Here is a 12,020-nt window from a genome sequence, read left to right on the forward strand (position 1 = left end):
TTTTTTTAACCTCATTATGTTACTAAACGTCTTAGACCTGCTTCACATCTATGTGTGTTTTTTGGTGCTTTTTGCATAAACGCACTACAGTTCATTTACATGGTTTCCTATGGGACACATTCACATCTATGCTTTTTTCAGCCAAGTCAATTTTCAGACGAGAATATTCAGACGAAAAATCTTTGTACATTCACTGAATGAAAGAATGAAAAAAATTGATCTCTGAGTCTGATGAGATTTACCAGAGTAACCCTTTAATAGTATATATCCTCTAATAGTATATACAGTATATCTCTTCTAATAGTATGTACAGTAGATCTCTTCTAATAGTATGTACAGTATATCTCTTCTAATTGTATATACAGTATATCTCTTCTAATTGTATATACAGTATATCTCTAATTGTATATACAGTATATCTCTTCTAATTGTCTATACAGTATATCTCTTCTAATTGTATATACTATACTAAATACTACAGTATATCTCCTCTGTCTTATTCTCAGAGTGGATTAGAGCTTTTGCTCCCTAACCATAAAGTTGGTAATTTATATTTACCACTGCATTGAGATATTTAGGAATAAATTTCTTTTTTTTTAAACTTTAAATATTAAACTAAATTATACACCACACTTTTTTTTTTAGGTTATTAACCGAATAATCGATTAATCGAAACAATAATCGGCCAACTAATCGATTATGAAAATAATCGTTAGTTGCAGCCCTACTGTCAAACCATCCAATGACTGGTGTCATAACTGATCACATGTGCAGGATCATGGCAGTTGAAGATTAAACCGAGGCCAAAATGGCAGCTTCCATGGCTGGAAATGATAGAAGGGTTTACTTCCACCCACAAATCTTATTATTTTTTTAAAGTCAGCAGCTACAAACAATGTAGCTGCTGACTTTTAATAAGGACACTTACCTGTCCAGGGAGCCCGCGATGTCGCCCCCCCCGAGGCCGATCCATCCATCAGATCGGGTGCAGGCACCGCCATTCTAATTAAGGGCAACCGGCAGTGGAGCCTTGCGGCTTCACTGCTCATTTCCTACTGCATATGCACGAGTCGCACAGCGCTTTGTGAATGGCTGGCTATCTTCTGGGACACACACATGTCCCAGAGTACATCTGGGGGGGGGGGGCTCACTGAAGAAGAGGATATGATGTCCTACTGCTCCGCAGACAGGATGGATCGGAAGTACAGGCTGTACTTCATAAAAATGTAACTAGCCAAAAATGAGGGGTGGAGAGGTGGTCTTTCGTTTAAGACCACCTCTCAAAAATGGGTGGAACTCCACTTTAGAGTGGAACTTTAGTCAGAAAATGAAGTCCTGCTAGATAACTATACCTGCAAAAGGTGCCAGCATAAAGTTATGTAAAACAGGACTGTACTGTTTCAAATCCAGTAATACACTGTCTTACCCTGCTCTGCACATGCTCAGTTGCTTCCATTTTAGACACTGCCGAGTTTGTAGAGGCCGATCTGCTGACAGCCTTAAAGTGGAATTAAACCCACCTATCATTACAGCCAAGGAAGCTGCTTCTGTTTGAACTGCAACTGCCATGGTGCTGCACATGAGATCAGTTATGATACTAGCCATTTGATGGTTTGACAGTTTGGTTGAGGACACAAGTAGGGCCGAAACAACTAATCGATTAATCGACAACTAATCGATTATGAAATTAATCGATTACTATTTTCATAATCGATTAATCGGCCAGTAACATAATGGGGTTAAAAAAAGCTAAAATTAGCCATTTATAGTACAAAAAGAGCAAATAATCTCTACTGTAAACATTACTTTCACTGTTGCACAGTAAAAAAACGAAGGGCTAATTTTTTTTTTTAACTCCATTATGTTACTAAATGTCTTAGGCCTGGTTCCCACCCATGTGTTTTTTTGGTGCTTTTTGCAGAAATGCACTACAGTTCACTTAACGTTCACATCTATGCTTTTTTTCAGCTGCTGTGTATTTGGAAAGGGTCAAGGACCTTTTTCAATGCAAAACAGTGCTTTTTTGGTTCAATATACTTCAATGGAGAAGCTGCAGAAAAGCATGTAATATTACAGTTCTGTTTGAAAATCTGCAAAACAGTCTAGAACCTTTTTTTTTTTTTTTTTTTTTTTTAAATAAAAAAATTTGATCTGAGTCTGTTGATATTTACAAGATTCAACCTCTAATAGTATATAGAGTATATCTCCTCTAATAGTATATACAGTATATCTCTTCTGTCTGTTATTCTCAGAGTGGATTAAAGATTTTACTCCCTAACCATATAGTTGGTTATTTTATATTTACCCCTGCGTATAGAGATATTTAGGAATAAATGTCCTTTTTTTTAAAACTTTACATATTAACTAAATTATACACCACACTTTTTTGTAAGGTTATTAACCGATTAATCGAAACAATAATCGGCCAACTAATCGATTATGAAAATAATCGTTAGTTGCAGCCCTACAAGAAAGTTCTTTGTTCTCCCCAGAGGTGGATAGAGCACAGCAAGTTAAGGCATATGGATGGCGGGGCAGTAATGTCACCCTAGGACAGGAAGTGTGAGGACTACAGAACATCACCCCTTCTCATCTACATACACATAGGGTGAGGTACTGAACACCACAGGCATGAACTGGGCTGGACTATTGAGTTCCTGTGATGAACACACACTTTATAGCCTAAGGTTGTGTGGCTGGAATCTGGTGCAACTGTGCATGACAACCAGTCAGCTTCTACCTTTCATTTTTAAAGCTCGACTGAACAAGATAAAGCTAAAAGCTGATTGGTTACATTGCACAGCTGCTCCAGACTGCAACTTCTCCAGTTCTAGTAAATCCCCTCATTGTGCCTAAAATGGCAGCCAACACACAACAGGCCACACAGCAAAGTGATATAAAGGTCAGATGACCGACGGCCATCTGTACTTTTTTTTTTTTTTTTTTTTAATCAAAGTAACAATTTTGTCCTACCAATGAGGGAATACTACAAAATACATGACCCATACTAGAGTTGGGAAAAAACAGACTTTTTTTTTTTTAGATTACCACCATCTAGCCTGAACAAGCCTTGGAACATTCTGCCACAGTTTACGTAAGGCCCATTAGAGTATACAACAGCAGCTGTATTATTACCATCAGCACAGCCTTTTATTATTGCCAAGCTCGTAAATTGGATAAAAACACACGTCTGATCTGTTTATGGGAAAATGTTTTATAGGGAGCCGAAACTCACAAAAAAGGCAGTTTGGAAACTTCACATCTTTCTGCACGCACTTCTACAGAACACAGATTGCATAGAATATTAGAACATACATGCTTTTATCTGATTGCAATGGGCAGAACTCCAGATTTTACAACCTAACCACAGTGTTTGACTCATTTCAAGTTCTTCACTATCAGTTTATGGTGTCGTTTGTGGACTACGGCGGGGACTGCTTTTATGTTTTTACTTGTGTTGCATATATTATGTATTCAGATTACTTAAACTTGTTGTATGTGTGGGAAAAAAACCAAAACAAAAAACAAAACTAAAAATTTTCTAGTTTGGCCTCTCAACCAGGTTTCAGTGAAACAATGTAATACATTGTCATCACAGCTATTTTTTTTTTTTATAACTGGCCATACATGGATCAAAATTCAGCTGGATCATGGACCTCCCAAAGTCCAATGCATGTCTGGTTGCACAGAAAAAGCAACAGACTTCTGTACAATCACCCTGTTGGATTTTTTCCAATCGATCAGTGCCACCAGCTATAGGCTGGCAGTACTAATCAGTGTATTCTGACAGCAGGGATGTCTCCTCGCTGTCAGAATGCAATAACTCAGCGGAAAGGATTTCCTCTTCTACATTGATAGGCGATTCAGATAAATTTTTTTTTCGTTCAACCAGCATTATTCACGTATGGAGTTGCCAAAGATCACTTGCACCGTCCAGCTTCAGTGCGCCCAGATGCAACGTTCAGCCCTGCTGCAGGCAGCCTGTCAACACCTATGGTAGACTATGGCTGAATGCTGTACCACACGGTACTGACTTTAAGAGCCCTGTCCTTTCAGGGATTAGCTTCTGGAACACAGAAGACCTAACAAAAGGGCCCTACCAAAAAGGTACCATGCAAAACAGCGTTCATCTCCCACCAGCTGAAACCTGCCATAGACTGAAAGGCTGTCTGCAGCAGAGCTGTGCAAGAGCTCTAATGCAAGTTGCTAAAAGTTTCCTAGCTGTAAGCAATGGATTGATTTTGACTTGACAGCCAATATAAGGGGGCCCCTTCTATACTGATCACAAAAGACCATTAAAAAAAAAACAAAAAAAAAAAACAAAAAAAAACCTAAGAGTTTTTTTGTTCGATTCATTTTTATTGCCGTGTTAACAGAGCGGTGTGTATTTTTTGTTAGAGGTTTGTATGTATACTTCTGTGCAGTGCATCTATAGCCAAGCTTGATGTTAAAACAGAACTCGGCTCTGAATCTAAAGCCCATCATCAGAGTGGAGCATGTATGTGCTGGAAACTACCTGCTCAGGAATGCCAGGATGCCAACATCTGTTGTAGAAAAGCTTTATGAATTCCCCAGTATGGCTCCTCTGCAATAATGGATTCTCACCTCTCTCCTCATAGGATGCTTTAGACTCTAGTTACTTCATTCCGGACTGGCCAGTAAAGATAGCTGTAGACCCCAAAGAAGCCAGGGATAAGATGTTGCATCGCTAAAGGGAAGCCAAATATTGTAGGGTTTAAAGCGGGGGTCCACCTATCTTTTTTTTTTTTTTTTTTTTTTTTTAGTTAATTCACAAACTTTTCTTCTCAGCATTACATACTCACATATTGTGTGTAATATGTCCGCCTGTGTCAGATTTCGTCGGAAAGAATAACTTATATTATTCACTGCAGGCGGTTTCCATCTTCATTGTGGGCATTTGAAGCCCACAAGCATTTATTTCCTGGGATGTGGTGAATGCTGTGTCCCAGCATTCACCGCTCGTTCCCGCACATGCTCAGTGGCATCCTGGGAAGCCTGAGACTAGCAACACGCCTACTCCCACGGGAGGAGAACCAGGAAGTGCAAAGAAGAATAGAAAAATAAAAAAGGTAATTACGGCGATTTAAATTTTTTTAAACGGCATGTCAGCATCTAGGCAAGGAAGAGAATACACACAGATATTGTTCAAAATTTGGGTGGAACTCCGCTTTAAAGTAGGCTCCACTTTAGCCATGAACTCTAGGATTCTGTGCATCTTGTACTCCTAGATCCTGCCCCCCATGCTCAATTAAACTGCTATGAATTTTTATAATTGATGGTTTACATTTCAAATAAATGATTTTAATACTGGTGACATCAGTGCCTTTGAAAAAACTGCACTGTTCCCAGGTGCCAGAGTAAGGCCATACTGTATGCTGGTGCCAGAGCTCGACAAGTCCTAGGCGCCAGGTCACGGTACCCAGGCTCCTGCCTGCCCATCCACTGCTGGCACCAGGTGCAAGCAACTCCCAACGCCCCGGACATGCAGGTGCAGGGCAGCAATTCAGCACCAACCAGTGGCAGAACTTTCAGGGTCGCAATGGTCACACCGCCAACTTTCAGCACTGGGCTCCACACCTGTCAGCTGCACCTGCCTTCTCGTGGTCTCTGCCTTCTCTTACACTGAGTGCCTCCCCACCACCACAGTTATCTCCTCTGCATGCCAGTCAATGGTTGCTGGGATTGCTGGGTGTGCTAGCAACCAATGATAAGCTGCACACACTGGAGGGGAGGAAAATGGCTCTAGAGCCACAGCCAGTAGCGTTAGCTGTAGAATAATTTTGCAGCGTTTCCCCCCCCTTTTTTTTTTTTTTTAGAAAAATTATACTCCCACAAAAGCTTTGGCTCAAACGCTGATAAACACAGAATAGCCGTGTTTTTTCAGCTTTTATCAGGGTTAGAGCATTTTTACAGCTGAAAAACTCCTCTTCAAAAGTAGTTTTGGGGGTTTATTTCCAGCCAGAAAACACCCCTGCCAAAAAACACCAATAACAGCCTATATGCACATGGACACATGATACCATGCTGGGGAGTTTACTAGCTGTAGAGAGAGAGGGGGAAAAAAAAAAAAAAAAAAAAAAAAACACACAACACCACAAAACACACACACACACACACACACACACACCCCACAACAAAAAACAAACAAACAACCACACAACACTTTAGATATTGCCAATGCCATCTTTAATGAGCCCGTCTGCTGCTTTTATGGGCAGCCTTATCTCCCGACAGATGACAAACCAAGCACAGCATACAGATGTTTGTTTTCAACCACAGTGATGATAAAATCAAACGAATTTTCAAATTAATGAATTTCTAACAGGGTCTGGTTTTCACTTAGGCCGAATTCACACCTGAGGGTTTACTTTTCAGGTTTTTACCACGATTTTGTACAGGTCAAAAAGGTCACCAATGCAAAAAGCAGAAAAATGTCTTTAATCTGCCCAAAAAGAGGCTCATGTACTTTGAGCTTCAGGTGATGAAACGCTCAGATATGAACAGGTGCCATTGAAATGAATGGGATTTTGCTTGTTGGGCGTTTTTCAAGCGTTTTACAAGCTGAAAACACTCAAGTTGCAGCCTTAGGAAAGTCAGTTTATTCCAAAATCAAATTTTTAAAAACAAGGTTTTAGAGTACTAAAGTACTGAGAATTTTCATACAAACACTCAAAAATCTGCTAGTGTACCTGTATAGGAATCTAAATTCTCAAAACACCAGGGAGGAAAGTGCGGCCCCTTTTGTTCCTCTACTAGGCACCTGAACAGTTCTTGAGGTAGGATTGCTCCAAGTCACGCCATCCCAGTTGTCTGCCCCCCTCTGCAACCCTATCTGCTCACAAACACAAGACAGCTGTTGGCTGGCCTTGAAAACACATCAATTCTCCTTAAACGGCCTTCATAAATCACTTTCTGGCCCCAGACAACTGCAGGAACTCATAAAATGACCTGCTACAAGAATAGTCTATGTTGGGTGTGGAGGTTTTCACAGCCACACCTGTTTGCTGTAGAAAGGATTTTCACCGTCTCCAAGTGCCATTTATAAAACACAGCAGATCGATTATGGCAACCATGATACATAGGAAACTAGTTCACTCCGAGGACAACTGAGAATTTGTATCCAGGAAGCAACTTTCTAGTGTGCATCAGACAAAAGGGTTTTTAGAGGATTTCATTCTATTCTTCTTGGAGACACCCATCACTAGGAATAAAGTTGAGGGAGAAACCAGACTTTTGAGCCAACAAAATAGAAAACAGAGTGGAAATCTTCCAAAGGGAACACCTGTTCCATTGATCCAGTCTAAGATATGATTTTCCTCACTTTAGGAGAGATTCCCCTCTCACTTCCTGCTGTTTGTATAGAACAGGAATTAAAAAGGGAAATCTCTCCAACACACACTTTGCTTTAGTTATATAGGTGCTACAACTTTTTTTTCCTTGTTAACACTATCCAGACTTTAGATATGCTTTAACCCCTATTGCTGCCACAGACATAAGGCCATACTTCAGGGTTTTTTTTTTCCTCTAACACACATATAAATCTGATATGCCAACTTTCAGGTGGAAGGGGCAGGAAGGCTGTCCTAATAGCAAAGTAGGAGACACTAAATATAATATATATATTTTAATATACATTTTAATATCACCAATTTAAAGATGATTTTATTGTTGACCATTATTGGCACCTTTAAAAAAGTTCCAGAAAAATGCAGTCTGCAGTCTCCGACCATCTTTTGTATCATGTCTGCAATCTCTTAACCACTTGACATCCACGCTATGGCCGAATGACGGCCACAGCGCGGACGAGAATTCCTGGTCATATGACGGCCTCCCCTGTGCACGCGCCCTGCAGGGCGTGCGCCGAGCGCGCTGTGATCACCGAGTCACAGACTCGGGTGATCACCGATCCAAGGAGCGGCCGGTCCCAGCCCCTTACCATGTGATCAGCTGTCAGCCAATGACAGCTGATCACATGATGGAAACAAAAGATCGGTAATCTTTTTTTCTACACACATGGATAGCGCGAGTAGAGAAAAAAAGCCAATCACCGGCTCAAATGCGTGGGACAAAGGTCCCGAAGTGGAAGAGGCACATCTGCCTCATCTGTGCCACCTAACAGTGCCCACAGTGCCACCCGTCAATGCCCGCAAGTGGCAGCTATCAATGTCCACCAGTAGTGCCAATCAGTGCCACCTAGCAGTGCAACTAATCAGTACCATTATTGCCACCCATCAGTGCCCATCACTGCCGCCTCATCAGCGTACATCAATGAAGGAGAAAAATTACCCGTTTTTAATTTTTTATAAACAAAGTATAACAAAAAAAAAATTTTTTTTTTTCAGTCTTTTTACATTTTTCTAACAAAAAAAAATAAAAACCAGAGGTGATCAAATACCACCAAAAGAAAGCTCTATTTGTGGGGAAAAAAAAAAAAATGATAAAAATTTCATTTGGGTACAGTGTTGTATGACCGCGCAATTGTCATTCAAAGTGCGTCAGCGCTGAAAGTTGAAAATTGGTCTGGATAGGAGGGGGGTTTAAGTGCCCAGTAAGTAAGTGGTTAAACTTAAACACACTGCTAATAATATTAGCAAAATTTTCATTCGGTGCACCTCTAGCAGACATGGTACAAGAGATGGTCAGAGACTGCAGACATAATACAAGAGATCAATGCAGCCTCACCAGTGCCCGTCAGATGCAGCCTGCCAGTCAAATGCAGTCTCTCACTAGTGCTAGCCAGATGCAGCCTCTCACCAGTGCATGCAGCTTGCCTGTGCCAGTCATGCAGCCTCTCACCAGTCCATGCAGCTTGCCAGTGCCCATCACGCGGCCTCTCACCAGTGCCTGTGGATGCAGCTTGCCTGTGCCCAGATCAGAGCGGTGATCTCCGTGTGTCATTTGAACTGCCCGGACCGCAGTAACAATGTCCCGCCTCCTGTTAACACGTCACACTGATTCAACGTCCTAGCATTGGATCAGTGTGCCGTCAATCACAGGAGGCTGGACATGGTTATTACGGCCTGACAATTCAGCTCACTGACACAGGGAGATCGCCGCTCTGCAAGGAGAGGAGGAGGAGGGAGGACAGGGCAGGACCTTGAGCCAGGATGAAACCCCGCAATGGGCGGCGCAGCCACCGCTACTGTGCGATTTTCCTTTCGGCAATGTGCCGAAAACACCATTTTTGGCCGATATGTTTCGGCGGCCAAAACTTCAATGATTCCCTAGTGGAAACCTGCATCCATCCACTTTCATTCCTCCTCCTCGCTAGCAGGGGTGCTAACAAATGATCAGCTTCCCTTTATGCAAAACCTTTATAAAAAAAAAATAAAATAAAAATTTATCTAAAGAGTTTTCTATTTAAGATACATTAAATACTTTATTTAGCATAAAATGGAGCAAGAGGCTGTATATTCTGCAATATTTACATTTTTGGTAAACTCTTTCAATCAATCCAAGCTCTGCAAGCTGAGATAACATGCACTGCATTGATGCATTCACACAATTTCATAGTAGCCATCAGATAAAAACAAAAGTTCAGGAATATTCCTTTATCCCATTGTTTTGCAAATCTATGTACAGTTGCTCTTTAAAAATGATGATTTAAAGCGAGTGGATTTAAATCAAGCCTTTTTTACTAGAGATTTAAATCATATCGACCCCAATTTAAATCTGCTAGTAGATCCAAAACTCTTTCCCTTCCCCCCTCATGTTACTTGTCCAAAAAGGTGCCCCATCCAGAGTGGGAGCACTGATACAGGCGGTGTGTGTTTTACTAGCCAGATCACCAGGTGAAAAACAAAAAAAAGAGGAGAGGAGAGAGAAAAAAAAAAAAAAAAAAAAAAAGAAAGAAGAAGAAGGAGGAGAAACCCCACCAAATACACACACACACACACACACACACAGTGAGAAGAGAAAAGAGAAGAAACGCAGCATCTGCAAACGTATCAAAAACACATCTGGAACGGATCTGGAATGCATTTTTTGTGGTGTGAACCAGCACTCAAAAGCAAAGCAGATGAGTACTTGAAGCATCAAGCATTAGGAGTCTTGCAGGTTCTTCCTTGTTAAGAGTTGTGTAACAAAATAATTAGACATGGGTTTTACGGTGCACAAACCTCTCAAATCTTGAGGCAGTCGATGTAAGACCCCCTTCACACTGGGGCGGTTTGCAGGCGCCATTGCACTAAAAATAGCGCCTGCAAACCAACGCGAAACAGCCGCTGCTGTGTGTGGAGCGGTGGGCTAGCAGGACGGGGAAAAAAAGTCCTGCTAGCAGCATCTTCGGAGCGGTGAAAGAGCGGTGCATACACCGCTCCTGCCCATTGAAATCAATGGGGCAGCACAGATATACCGCCGGCAAAGCGCCTCTGCAGAGGCGCTTTGCGGTGGTTTTTAACTCTCTCGGCCGCTAGCGGGGGTAAAACCACCCCGCTAGCGGCCGAATACCGCCGCTACTAATAGCGGCGCTTTACCGCCGACGCACCTCCCACCCCAGTGTGAAAGGGGCCTAAAAATTCCCCACTTGGCGATTAGCATTACAAGAATTACGAACAATTTTTTAAAAAGTCAGTTTTTTCTGGAGCAGTGATTTTAATAATGCTTAAAGTGAAACAATAAAAATGAAATATTGCTACAATGTACCCGATACCCATTCACATGGGGAGGGGCGGAATCTGGGGGTCCCCTTGTTAAATGAGGCTTCCAGATTCCGATAAGCCCCCTGCCCGCAAACCCCCACAGCCACCGGACAAGGGTTGTGGGGATGAGGCCCATCAACATGGGGACAAGGTGCTTTGCGGGCACCCCAAAAGCATCCTCCCCATGTTGAGGGCATGTGGCCTGGTATGGTTAAGGGGGGGGGGGGGGGGACGCCCTCTTGTTCCGCCCCCCTCCTTTTCCTGCGGCCTGCCAGGTTGCGTGCTCAGATAAGGTTCTGAATCTCAGGGCGGACCTACGCTTTTTTTTTTTTTTTTTTTTTAATTTTGGCTTGGGGTTCCCCTTAAAATCCATACCAGACCTGAAGGGCCTATTAATGGACTGGGGGGGACCCGTTTTTTACAATGATTTTTATCTATATTGCCGAGACCTGACAATACATTAGAGCTGCAAGTAGTTTTACATGACATTTTTTCCTTTAGAAATGTCATTTTGCTGGAGTACTATTCTAAAAGTGGGAAAGATGAGCTACTTTACAGGCATATTAAGAACACCCCCGGCCCCCAGGCACGATATTTAAGGAATATTTTATTTTTAGACCCCTTTCACACTGGAGGTGTTCTTTCAGGCGCTTTAGCACTGGGGTGCTGCGCTGGCAGGGCGTCACAAAAGGTCCTGCAAGCAGCTTCTTTGCAGCGCTGTAGAAGCGGTGAATACACTGTTCCTAAAGCGCCCATGCCCATTGAAATCAATGGGCAGCGCCGCCGAACCACCAAGGTGTTTTTAACCCTTTTTCGGTCGCTAGCGGGAGTTAAAATCACACGAATGGCGGCACTTTACTGACGATGCCCGGGCGCTTTCAGTATGAAAGGGCTCTTATTGTGTCACTTCAGGCATTATTTAAAAAACACCCGGGTCCCCAAACACTTTTTATGGCAATAACTTGCATATGAGCCTTTAAAATTAGCACTTTTGATTTTTCACGTTAGTGTGTCAGACTTTAACGGCGTTCCGCGGCTTTCGAATTTGCCGCAATCACCTGATGTTTGAGTCGCACTTACGTGCAACTCAAACATCGGGCTCATCTCTACCGGTAAAGTAACTCCTAGAAAAAGTACAATTGTCCTTCAAGATCTACAACACAACATTAGAATGGGAACATGAAAGTACACCGATAGTGGCGTTCGAAACCCCAGAAGTGTAACTTTCAAAAGTTGCATATATGCTCAGTGGCTGCTTTTGTTCTGCACGACTGCTCCCTAAAAAACAGGAAACAAAATTCCGAAGCTGCAAAACATTGCATAAAGCATGCAAATATGGTTAACTGGTTCAGTTGTTAT

This window comes from Aquarana catesbeiana, linkage group LG03, assembly GCF_042186555.1.
Source record: "Aquarana catesbeiana isolate 2022-GZ linkage group LG03, ASM4218655v1, whole genome shotgun sequence".
Classification (NCBI taxonomy): Eukaryota; Metazoa; Chordata; class Amphibia; order Anura; family Ranidae; genus Aquarana; species Aquarana catesbeiana.